This window comes from Dromiciops gliroides, chromosome 1, assembly GCF_019393635.1.
Source record: "Dromiciops gliroides isolate mDroGli1 chromosome 1, mDroGli1.pri, whole genome shotgun sequence".
NCBI lineage: Eukaryota > Metazoa > Chordata > Mammalia > Microbiotheria > Microbiotheriidae > Dromiciops > Dromiciops gliroides.
The window spans coordinates 552,450,955-552,464,667 of NC_057861.1; positions in this window are offsets into that span (position 1 = coordinate 552,450,955).

The following is a 13,713-nucleotide window of genomic DNA, read 5'->3' on the forward strand; positions in this document are numbered from 1 at the left end:
CCAGCCTTTTACCTTTACTCTGTGTGTATCTCTCTGCTTCAAATGTGTTTCTTGTAAACAGCATATTGTAGGATTCAGGTTTTTAATCCACTCTGCAATTCACTTCCGTTTTATAGTAGAGTTTATCCCATTCACATTCACAGTTATTATTACTGTCTATTCCCCTCCATTCTATTTACCCACTTTGTACTTTTCCCCCTTTCTTTCATCCTATTCCTCCTCACTGATGTTTTACTTCTTACCCCTGCCTCCCCCAATCTGCCCTCCCTTTTTATCACCCCCCTCTCTTTTCTTTACCCTTTTCTCCCTTGCTTTTGTCCTCCCTTCTATCAGTCCCCCCCCCTTTCCCTTCCCCTTTTGCTTCCCTAAAGAATGAGCTAAGTTTCTTTATCCCAATGAACATATATGTCATTCCCTCTTTGAATCAAATCTAATGAGAGTAGGGTTGAAACAATGTTCACCCCTCCTTTCTTTCCCTCTATTGTAATAGGTTTTTTTTCACCTCTTCATATGATATAATTCACCCCATTCCACCTCCCCTTTCCTCTCCTCCCCTTTTTAATCCCTTAATTTTCTTTGTATCATCACATCAAAGACAATTTATATTTATACCCTCTGTGTAAACTCCTTCTCTCTGCCCAAATACATTTACAGTTCTTAAGTGTTATGAGTATTATCTTCCCATGTAGGGATATAAACAGTTTAACCTAACTGAGTAACCTTTTTTTCCCCCCTCTGTTTACCTTTTTAAACTTCTCTTGAGTCTTGTATGTTAAGATTGAATTTTCTATTCAGTTCTCGTCTTTTCATCAGGAATGATTGAAAGTCCCCAATGTCATTAAATGTCCATCTTTTCCCCTGAAAGAGAATGCACATTTTTGCTAGGTAATAGATTCTTGGCTGCAATCCAAGCTCCTTTGCCTTCCGGAATATCATATTCCAAGCCTTGTGGTCCTTTAATGTTGAAGCTGCCAGGTCCAGAGCAATCCTGACTGTGGCTCCATGATATTTAAATTGCTTCTTTCTGGATGCTTGGAGTATTTTCTCCTTCACCTGATTATTCTGGAATTTGGCCACAATATTCCTTGGAGTTTTCCTTTTGGGGTCTCTTTTAGGAGGTGATCAGTGGATTCTTTCAATGATGATTTTATCCTCTGATTCTATGATATCAGGGCAGTTCTCCTTAATAATTTCCTGGAATATGGTGTCTAGATTCTTTTTCTGGTCATGGCTTTCAGGCAGTCCAATGATTCTCAGGTTGTCTCTCCTCAATCTATTTTCCAGATCAGTTGTCTTTCCAATGAGGTATTTCACATTTTCTTCTATTTTTTCATTCTTTTGATTCTGCTTGACTGATTCCTGGTGTCTCATGGATTCCTTATCTTCCAACTGTCCAATTTTAATTTTTAAGGCATTGTTTTCTTCAGTGAGATTATGCACCTTTTTTTTCCATTTGGCCAGATGAATTTTTTAAGGCATTGTTTTCTTCAATGAGATTATGCACCTTTTTTCCATTTGGCCAAATGAATTTTTTAAGGAATTGTTTTTTGCAATCAATCTTTGTGCTTCCTTTTCCAAGATGCTGATTCTTTTTTCATAGTTTTCTTGTTTTGCTTTCATTTCTCTCCCCATTTTTTCTTCTACCTCTCTCAATTGATTTTTTTTTTTAAGCAATGGGGGTTAAGTGACTTGCCTATGGTCCCACAGCTATTAAGTGTCAAGTGTCTGAGGCCGGATTTGAACTCAGGTACTCCTGAATCCAGGGCCGGTGCTTTAACCACTGTGCCATCTAGCTGCCCCTCAATTGATTTTTGAAATCCTTTTTGAGCTCTTCCAGGAAGGCTTTTTGTTCTTGAGACCAATTCACCTTCCTTTGTGAGGCTTCACATGTAGGCAATTTGAGGGTATTATCCTCATCTGAGTTTGTGTTGGCTTCTTCCCTATTGATACAGAAGCTCTCAATGGAGAGGGCTCTTTTTTGCTTCTTACTCATTATTGCAGCTTATTTATTTATTTTTTAAGTTGAAGTCTGCTCTGGGGGCACCAGGGTCCCTGATTTGGGCTTCTTGTGCAGGGGTATAGGTGCTGTGTGACTTTTTACTCTGAGGCCTTTATAGTGTGTGTAGTTCACCCCCCTGCACTTCCTGTCTGGGCGGGCTCAGCCAGGCACCTGATCCCACCTGACCGGTTTGTGGCCCTACAGCTGGAAGCCTGCCCTCCTGGCTGGTGCAGGTAGGTTTTTCCATTGTCCTTCTTGGCCACCAGATTTTTGAGCCAGGTTCCAGGGGCCTCAGTTGTCCGGCTGTGGCCCGCAGCTCCTGCTGACTTGCCTTGACCCCTTGGTGCTTGGCTACTGCCCTGTGCTGGGCATCCCTTTTGCCCAAGTCAGACAGACCTTTTCCTGAAGTCTTCTAAATTATCTCTGGTTGGAAGACTGTGTCTCTCTGTCTCTTTGCAGGTTCTGTAGTTTCAGAATCCGTCCATAGGCTTGATTTAATGTTCTTTTTGAGGGAACAGAAGGAGAGCTCAGACAGCTTGTGGCTTCCTCTCCGCCATCTTGGCTCTGCCCCCAATCCTTATAACTCTTGATAACTATATCTATTTGGGCATATAGAAGGAGTATACATAAAGGGTATAGGTATAAATAGACTTTGATGTAATGATATAAAGAAAGATAAGGGATGAAAACAGGAGGATATGGGGAAAAGTGGAAAGGGGAGGTAGAATGGGGTTAAGAGGCACAAAAAACCTGTTAGAGTAGAAGAAAAGAAGGGAGGGGTGAGCATTGTTTCAACCTTACTCTCATTAGATTTGGCTCAAAGAGGCAATAACATATACATTCATTTCGACAAAGAAATTTAGCTTACTCTTGAGGGGAGTAAAAGGGTAAGTGTAAAAGGGGGGCACTGATAGAAGGGAAGGGAGAAGCAGGGGAGGAAAGGGGAAAGAAAAGGAAGGGGATGATAATAGGGTGGGCAGATTGAGTAGAGGCAGTGGTCAGAAGCAAAATACTGGTAAGGAGGAAGAGACTGAAAGAAGAAAAAAAGTACAAACACAGGGGAAAATTGTAGGGAAGGTAATACACAGTAATCATAACTGTAAATGTGAATGGGATGAACTCTCCAGTAAAACAGAAGCAAAAAGCAGACTAGGTTAAAAACCAGAATCCTACAATATGTTGTTTACAAGTGTATGGGATAGGGGGCAGCTAGATGGCGCAGTGGTTAAAGCACCGGCCCTGGATTCAGGAGTACCTGAGTTCAAATCCGGCCTCAGACACTTGACACTTACTAGCTGTGTGACTCTGGGCAAGTCACTTAACCCCCATTGCCTAAAAAAAAAAAAAAAAAAAAAAAAAAAAAAAAAAAAAAAAAAAACAAGTGTATGGGATAATTATGGATTTGAGTCAGATTAAACTCTGAGGATGGAGTATGAAAGATAACTAGCCCCGCCGCCCAGAATAGCTAGCCTCTCCCTTTGTCTAAAAGTTAATTGCTTGTTAAATTCTCACTGTCTCCTTTAAGTTTTATTGATGAGATAATGGACTTGAGTCAGTTCTGTAAACTTTGGGGATGGGGTCTGGAAGATATCCAGTCCCCCAGTAAGTTTTATTGTCACAGTTCTACTGATTAGCACTATTTACTTTACTTCTGCTTAGTTCCCACATGCCAGCTACACCTTAGTTTATGTCCTGTAATAAAAATCGTGTTGCCAAATAGTCATCTTACGCTTCTCTCACATGTCATAATCCCAGTCCCTGTCATGGATTAATTGCAGTCAGATAAGGAGTGATTTTTGCCTTCCTCTTTCTTTGACATTCCTCAGACTTGTACCCCTTCCCCTTCTCCCCTTTGTTCTTGGACATGTCTCCATACTTGGATCACGAGCTGGGCACCCACCTTGGGTGAGACAGGATTGGATGTTAGATTGTGAGCTCACCCACCCTAGGTGCATGTGGGGACATTCCTTTTCAAAATTACTATAAAAACCTAAAAGATTGGGCATGTCTTTGCAAGATTTCAATGTGTAATTAGGTTTTGCCTGTCCTCGTGAGGATATAATAAACCTGTCTCTGCTTGACTTGGTGGTCTCCTCGAGTTATTTGGGTAAACTGAGGCACTTTGTTCCAAACACAAGAAACACATCTAAGGGGCAGCTAGGTGGCGCAGTTGATAAACCAGCGGCCCTGGATTCAGGAGTACCTGAGTTCAAATCAAGCCTCAGACACTTGACACTTACTAGCTGTGTGACCCTGGGCAAGTCACTTAACCCCCACTCCCCAAAAAACAACAACAACAACAACAACAACAACAACAACAACAACAACAAACCAACAAGAAACACATCTGAAGCCGAAAAATACACAAAGAGTAAAGGTAAAAGGTTGGAACAGAATATATTATGCTTCAGCTGAAGTAAAAAAAAGAGGGGTAGCAATCCTTATCTCAGACAAAGGAAAAGCAAAAATAGATCTAATTAAAGGAGATAAGGAAGGAAACTACACCTTGCTAAAAGGTACCATAGATAAAGAAGTAATATCAAATCTAAACATATATGCATCAAGTGGTATAGCATACAAACACTTATAGAAGAAGTTTAACGAGTTACAAGAAGGAATAAACAGGAAAGCTATACTAGTGGGGGACCTGAACCTTCCCCAAAGACTGCAGCTTCTGAGAAAAGAGCTCAGTATTTGACAAAAACTGCTGGGAAAACTGGAAGATAGTATGGCAGAAACTAGGCATAGACCAACATCTTACACCATACACCAAGATAAGGTAACAATGGATATATGATTTAAACATAAAGGGGGATACCAAAGGTAAATTAGGAGAATAAGGAATAGTTTACCTCTCAGATCTTTAGAGAGGAGAAGAATTTATGACCAAACCTGAGATAGAGAATAAAATGCAAAATCGCTAATTTTGACTCCATTAAATCAAAAAGGTTTTGTACAAACAGAAGCAATGCAGCCAAAATTAAAAGGGAAGCAGAAAGCTGGGAAACAATTTTTGCAGCCAGTGTTTCTGATAAAGGCCTCATTTCCAAAATATATAGGCAAGTAAATCAAATCTATAAGGATGCAAGTCATTTCCCAAATAAGAAATGGTCAAAGGATATGGAAAGGCAGTTTTCAGATGATGAAATCAAAATTATCTATTGCCATAAAAATGCTCTAAGTCACTATTGATTAGAGAAATGCAAATGAAAACAACTCTGAGGTACCAACTCACATCTATCAGATTACAGAATATGACAAAAAAGGAAAATAATAAATGATGGAGAAGCTGTGGGAAAATGGGAACACTAATGCATTGTTGGTGGAGTTGTGAACTGATCCAACCATTCTTTAGAGCAATTTGGAACTATGGCCAAAGGGCTATGGGACTATGACCCAGTAATATCACTCCTAGGTCTGTATCCCAAAGAGATCATAAAAAATGGAAAAGGACCCACATGTACATAAAATATTTATAGCAGCTGTCTTTGTGGTAGCAAAGAATTGGAAATCAAGGGAATGCCCATCAATTGGGGAATGGCTGAAGACGTTGTGGCACATGAATGTAATGGAATACTATTGTGTTTTAAGAAATGATAAACAGGCAGATTTCAGGAAAACTTGGAAAGACTCAAGGGGACTAATGCTGAGTGAAGTGAGCAGAACCAGGAGAACACTGTACAGTAACAGCAACATTATGTGATGATCAACTGTGATAGACATAGCTCTTCTCAGCAATACAATGATCCAAAACAATTCCAAAGAACTCATGATAGAAAATGTTTTCCACATCCAGAAAAAAGAACTGAATTCTGAATGCAGATTGAACCATACGGTTTCTACATTTTTTTTCTTCTTTGACATTTTTCCCTTTGGTTCTGATTCTTCTTTTTCAACATGACTAATGCAGAAATATGTTTAAAAAAAGAAAAGAAAGCCCTTCACAAGCTGGCTTGCCCCAGTGTGCCTCACCAAACAACATTATTACACATGATTCCTCTTAAGGAATACCAAGGCTGTTCCTTGTGCATATCCTTGCACTTCATCTCCCTACCTCATGTCTTTGCATGGGCTGCCCCTTCAGACCTGGAATACACTCTCTCCTCACTTCTCCCTTTAAGAACCCCTGGTTTCTTTCAAGGCTCAGCTCAGCCATCACTTTCTACATGAAGCCTTTCCTATCTCAGCAGCTGCCAGTGTCTTTCCCCTAAACTGATCTGGTATCAAATTTGTATATATTCCTACATGTGTACATGCCATCCCCCTCTTCCCCCAGACTACCATGCTCAAGGACAACGACTGCTCTATACTAGGTGCTTAATATGAAATGCTTGTTGATGGATTAATATGACTAGTCAACAGGTAGCATCAGGCAACACAACACATGGCATGTTTAAAAACAGTGACAGAGCTACTGAAAATGAGCTCCAGGGATGGGAAGGGTCTGCCTGAATCAAGTCAAGGAAGGGAAGGCCAAAGTCCAAAAGTAAGTGGGAAGATCAGGGTACTTTTCCCCACACATTTCAAGGGAAAGGGTGGGGGACAACAACTCTAGTGCTGAATTCATTTAGTGCCTTCTTGACCTTGGAAAAGCCACAACCTCATTGGGCCTCAGTTTCCTCCCCTGTAAAGCAAGGGAGTGGCCTAGAAGAGCTAGAAAGTATCTCCTAGCTGGAGCTAAACCCCCTAACCAGTCATTCCTGTTTCTCCAGACTGGTGTGCAATGCAGAGGTTCACTTTACCTCTCAAATTGCCAATCTGGCTCCCCTGCAGGTTCACACTTCCCTGCTTGGGTCCAAGTGGGAGTGTTTTCTAAGGTAAGATACCTGTACACCCCCTAGGGGCAGGGCGAGAGTGAATGCAAGCTACAGCCAAAGGAGAAGCAGGCTGGATCCCCAACAGCAGCACCCACCATTTATGGGAGGAGGGTGGGGAAGGGGTCTGACCTCAGTTTAATTAATTTTTTTCAGGGTTCCTCATGTCCAGATCCTCAGAAATGAAGATCACATTGAATTGGGTTGGCAGCTCCTCCTGGAACCACAGTCCCTCTGAAGCCCCCTCCCTCTAAGATGCTTCCTGAGACTTGAGTCCAGGAAGGGAAGTGGATGAGGGATCAAGAATGGATGGATGGATGGATGGATGAATGCATACATGTATGCATGCTTACAAAAACTCCATGCACTCTGCAGCTGGAATGAATGAATGCATGCACAGAGTTACCTCCACTCTGGTCTAGGCCAACACACCTGGGAAGGGATGCATTCCCTGCTCGCTTCTCCCTTGTGACTTGTGACTGACCTTGATGGTGCCAGTTGGACAGACTGACTATTGCACTCCTGGGCTCTGCTGTCCCGGGTCTTGACGGAAAGGAATTCATTCGTATTCCCCAGTCCGCGTGGGTCAGGCCAGAGTTGCTACACTGCTGCCCGAAGTCACCCTGACTCCTGCCCCAGGCAGTCAAGTCCTCTGTCCACTTCTCTGGAAAACAAGGGCTCTTCCTGGCGCACCCAGTCTCTCCCCAGCCCCACAGCCCCAGGACAGGTGTGCCTCCTCCCTTCCCCTTCGACCAGGAGGCTGGAGCTGAGCATTGTAACTGTCCAGTGGCATTGCTTCCTCCTCCCCGCCCCCCCCCACGCCCCCCTCCCCCGGCCCCCGCCTCCCGCAAGTTTCCGGCCCGCCCACCAGCCAAGGGCGCTTCATCCAGCAAAGGCCCAGAGTAGCCTCTGCAGTTGGAACCCTCGGGCCGAAGCTGTCACAGCCGTTAACTGCCGCTGTAGCAGCAGAAGACGAACCAAGTCGAGCCTCCCTGGACAGGTGCAGAAGCCCAAGGCTGGGGCCCACCGCCCCATAGCCTCTTGTCCAGCCCTTCTCAGCTCTGTGCTAGGGTTGAACTTTTTTACGCACTTTTTTTTTTGTTTGTTTGGATGGGCAATGATGGTTAAGTGACTTGCCCAGGGTCACACAGCTAGTAAGTGTCAAGTGTCTGAGGCCCGATTTGAACTCAGGTCCTCCTGTATCCAGGGCCAGTGCTTTATCCACTGAGCCACCTAGTTGCCCCCTACTATTTTTTTTGTTTTGTTTTGTTTTTTGGTTTAGGTATTGCTCTTTAAAGAATTACAACTCTGACATGCAATCCAATCTGGATAAAATGATTTTTTATTTGGGTGTAGAGAAAGTGAGCAAAACAGAAATGAAAGCCTTGGCCTCAAGGGGAGGAGGTGGCTTAGAGACATGATTCTCTGAGACACTTTTCTCCCCAACCTGAAGGGAGGCCAAAGCCTTTATAAAGGACAGATATGGGGGGAGGAGAGGATGGGGAGACTACCTGACTGTGGAAAGTTCCCTTTCAGGGTGGGGAAAGCTGGAATGAGGGGTGGAATGGAAAGGCTTGAATGAAGTCCTGACTTCTCCAGTTATTTCTGTCCCCTGCCAGCAATCAGGGAGCAGCCACACCTAATGGGCTTATTATCTCCCTTATTTTTAGGGGTGTCCATCCTTTAGTTTATTTTCTCAAGGAGAAAACCTCTAAGTTAGGCCAGACCTATAACATTCCCTCCCTTTCTCTAACATCTAATGGAAAAGATGCAAAGATTCTGCTTCTGTAACTGCAACAAGATTGAACAGGATTGAAGAAATCATGGGGTTGACGGGGTAAGGGGAAGGCCCTGGTCTGGAGGGAGAGAGACTTAGGCATGGGCTGTAGCTGCCATGAGGTTGCAGCCTTGAGCCTGAATGGGAAAGACTTTAACAAGATGTTAAAGAGGCAAGGGCTAGAATCAAAAGGACTGTAGGGAGAAAGGAGATCCACCAAGAGAAATGCCAGGAACCAAAGGATCCAGAGTCAGGAGTGAAGAGCTCTTCATGCCACGTTAAAAGAGAAGGGCTTTAGGTCACATGGTGCCCTCCATTTTGATTCCAGGCCCCTGTAATGATTTTTTTTTTTAAGTGAGACAATTGGGGTTAAGTGACTTGCCCAGGGTCACACAGCTCGTAAGTGTTAAGTGTCTGAGGCCAGATTTGAACCCAGGCACTCCAGACTCCAGGGCCGGTGCTCTATCCACTGCACCACTTAGCTGCCACCCCCCCCCCCCGAATGATTTTGACAATTAAAAACAAAATCTACCATACTCATCCTTCTCTCATGGTCTTGCAGTGATTACCCTTGTAAGCCAGACACACAATTATGGTGACTGATAGACACATAAATGCACAGAAGACACAGAAACAAACTAAGGGAACTAGAGACCAGTCCCAGTGTGGTAGGGGCTGATTTGGCTTAAGGACATGAGGACTTTGTCTAGCACAAGATGAGTCCAGTTGGTGAGGGGTTTTGTTCAAGTATCCAAGGTTCAAGGTGAAATTTAGCTCAATGCACCCAAAAGGGAATCCCTCAGAATATTCTCTCTCTGCCCCATAGAAGGGTATGAACCTGGAAAACATGAGGAAGAGCCCTTGCTGCCCATTGTCGTCCACTGCAAATGCTGACCAGGGCAGGAGAGAGACAACAAACATAAGGGAGATGTTACCTCTGGGTTTGGTGGTGAGAGGAAAGAGAAAATTCCCATGCCCCACTGCTGGGTTCCAGAAATATGTCATGGGGGAAATAGGTAGTGTGGGGGTCTTTAGGTATTCTTCTTTAAAGAATTACAACTTGATGTGGAGATCATTTTCCATCATGAGTCCTGTGGAATTATCTTGGATCATTGTATTGCTCTGCACATCCAGGAAAAAAAAATATATGTGGAATTTGGATACATATTGAACCAGACTGTTTCTACTATTTTTTGTTTTTTGTTTTTGCTTTTTTGAGGTTTTTCCTTTTTGTTCTGATTCTTCTTTCACAACATGACTAATGCAGAAATAGGTTTAATGTGTTTGTACATATAAAACCTATATCAGATTGCTTGCTGTCTTGGGGAGTGAAGGGAGGTAGGGAGAAAAATTTGGAACTAGAAATCTTTTTTTTCTTTTTTTTTAGTGAGGCAATTGGGGTTAAGTGACTTGCCCAGGGTCACACAGCTAGTAAGTGTTAAGTGTCTGAGGCCAGATTTGAACTCAGGTACTCCTGACTCCAGGGCCGGTGCTCTATCCACTGAGCCATCTAGCTGCCCCTAGAAATCTTATAGAACCAAATGTTCAGAACTATCTCTACATGAAACTAGAAAATAATAAAATACTTTTATGATTAAAAAAAGAATATAATAAAAAAGAATGACAACTCTCCCAACACAATCTAGAATAAAATGGTCTTTTATTTTAGCACTTAGAGAAAGGGACCAAGAGGGAAGTCAAAAACTGCCTCAAGGGGAGGAGGTGGCTTAGAGACATGATTCTCTGAGACATCTTTCTCCTCCTCAACCTGAAGGGAGGCCAAAGACTTTAGAGAGGACAAATGGAGGAGAGGGGGATGGATGGGCTAACTATGGAAAGTTTCCTTTGGGGGTGGGGAAAGCTTGAATGAGGGGAAGGATGGGAAAGGCTTGAATGAGGATTGGGGTTCTTGACTTCTGGAGTTATGTCTGTCCCCTGGCACCAATCAGGCAGCAGACACACCTAATGGGCTTATCTGCCTTACTTCTTAGGTGTGTCCATCCTTTAGCTTAGCTTCTCAAGGAGAGGACCTGAGTTAGGCCAGATCTCTATCACTCCCATCTTTTAGAAACCAGCCAGAAGGCCCTTAATCAACAGCCCCATGAGTGAGCTGACCCCTAGTGACCAGTAGGTTATCCCCAAGACCCAGCATCTGACCCCAAAGTGCTTTCCTGAACAAAAGCTGCCTCTGAGCATGTATCTCTTGGGCAATCAAAAGAATTCTCCCTCCTCACCCAGACCACCCAAAGCAATGCAAGAAACACTGGTTGAGGCCACAGAGAACAGCTACTATTGTTATGTAGTACAATGAATTATTTATTAATCAATATATTATAAAGTATTAATGTATTAGGGAAGGATGATTAACCCAATCATAGCCATCCTCTTTGAAAGGACTCATAGTGTCACATGGTGTAAGAACAAATTAGTTATTCTCTGATATCCTGGATTCTCTTGGAGGGAGCCAAATTTCTCCAGGCTGAGGAGGAAGATCTGGGGATTCACTCTGAGAAGAGTAGGATACCCCATGAGGTGGCTTGGAATGGCATTGGGAGTGGCCTAGAGTAGGAGAGAAACTTGTCCCTCTCTGTTGAAAATGGAATTGATCTGAAAAGACTGACAGCTCACTGGCACTAGAAGCTGGGATCTCAGGGGGCAGATGCTGATCCTTGAATCTTAGTTTTCTTATTTTTTTAACCCTTTTCTCTCTGTCCTGCACCTGCCTCTCCAAACTGAGGGTCAAATGGCCTTCATAACCTTTTCCATGGCCACTTGACTTGCTGTTATGCTGTTGAACCCTAGCAGAGGCATGTGCCCTGAGCTCCTTGAATTTACCACCAGTGGCCTCTGTTTGGGTCTCCAGGATCTGGAGCTCCTTCTGCTGTTGCTTGTTCTCTTCCCAAGCAGCCTGTTCCTTTTTTGACCCTGTCTTCTTCTTTAAAATCAGGCCAACACCTGACATGTCCTCTGGAGTCGAAGTAGTCCCACTACTGAAAGAAGCCCCACTCCCTTGGCAGGAAGGCATGACTGTCAATGGACTTTGCTTATTGGTCTCCTCCCCAGCTTTCACTGCCTCTGCCTTAGGCTCTTTTGTCCCTGTGCTTTTCTTCTGAGAGACAAAGCACTTGAAGAAGCTCTTCATCTTTTCACCTAAAAGTTTTTTCAACATTTTGCATTGGGGTATTTTTTCTTTCTTTGGGACCCATAAAACCTGGCCTGGAGGACCCGGAGATGGGCGCCCACTAGGAGAGGTCTGGCCCTGTGATGAACTGGGGTCTTTTCCCTGTCCTTTGTCCTGCATTCCATGATCTATTTGGGGTTTACCGAGGTTCCTTTTCCACTGAGCTACATTTTCCTTCAAGTTAAATACAACTTTGCTTGTAGGATTCAGAAGTGGCCTCCCACTATCAGAGGTCTGGCCCTTTAATGGACTGGTGTCTTTTCCTTGTTCTTTGTCTATTTGTGGTTTGCAGAGCTTCCCTTTACTCTGGGGTGCTTTCTGGTTTTTTGTGACCCATAAAACTTTACTTGTAGGACCTGGACATGGCCTCATACTTTGAGAGCTCTGGCCCATTAGTGGACCAGGGTCATTTCCTTTTCCTTTGTTGTTCCTCACTGGGTCTTTGGGGGTTTGCAGAGCTTCCTTTTGCACTAGGGTGCTTGCTGGCTCTTTGTGAACCATGGCCATTTGCTTGAATGACTCAGAAATGGCCATCTACTCTCTGAGGTCTGGCCGTTTGATGAACTGGAGTCCTTTCCCTGTCCTTTTTCCTTCATTCCTTGGTCTCTTTGGTGTTAAGGGAGGTTCCCTTTGCAGTAGGAAACTTTCTCCTCCTTTGGGCAGCCTACAACTTGACTTGGAGGACTCAGAGATGGGCATCTACTAGCAGGTGTCTGTTTCTTGGAGAAACAGGTTCCTTTCCTTGTCCTTTGTCCTTTGTCCCTTGGTCTGTTGCGGGGAGCTTGTTCACCCTCTCTCCAAGACGACAGCCCTTGGAAATTTTTAGAACCTTTAGCTACCTGCTTCTCCTTCCTAGAATGGTGTGGGTTTTTTGAGACCATTTCTCAAGACTCTTTTCTCCTGAAGGGCATTGCCCAAACCTTTTCTACAATCTTTTTCTTCATTTGAAAATTGAGCTTTGACAAATTGATGGAATTACTTAATAGACATGGCTTCTCGAGGAGGCAATTTCTTTTTTGCCTTACTGCTTCTCTCTCCTCATTGTCCTGGACAAGGGACAATGCCCTTTGCCTCTGTGTTCCATCACCTGGAAGTTGCTTCCTGAACCTGGGAGCTAGGTCCTCATCTTTTAGAAATGAAGCTGTACTCCTCGACCCCATCTTGCTCATGTCTGGTTGAGGTCTCCTATATATTAAAATACATCTCATGGAGAATGTCTCTTCTTCCCTGTCCCCTCCAGCCTGAGGTGCCTCCCACCATTCCTTTCCCATGTTCCAGGAACTCTTCTCTTCCTCTAAGATATTGAAAAGAACAGCTGAGGACTCTCTGGGAAAACTAACAGCCTTCCCAGATTTGTTGGCTGTTTCTTTCCCCTACCCTAGTGTCAGTCCCCAGTTGGTGGCTACCTTCAATAGAGGATGAAATTCTATGTAAGGGATTTTTTTCATTCAACCATGTTAACACATTGAATGGGCCATTCTAGTTTTTTTTCTTAGTTTCTGGTTGTGAAACAGAAGTTCCTTACAGGGCTCTGCTTGACAAACAATTTCTTCAGTAGGTGAAGTTGCCTGAAGCTGGGATTGTTGTTGTATCTGGATTTGGGGTTGGTGCTTGACTTGGGTTTGGAGTTGGGTTTAAGGCTCAATGTGGGTTTGGGGTTGAAGCCGAGATTGTGTTTGGAGATCTGTGTTTTCCACTGATGAAGCTGGAAGGAAAATCACTGTCTTTGGGGAGCATCTGTGTGACAGCTGTGAAGGCTCTAATGACATAGACGAAGTCATTGTAGTGGCCCAGGGACAGATGACACTCTCAGGAAGCACTTTCATTTGTATTGAATCACTTTTCATGCAGTTTTTCTGCAATGCCTCCCTTTGGCTTGGGAAAGGACTTTTATCATGATGACTCTTTGGGCTCTTCCCTGTGTGACTAGCTGGACCTGTCT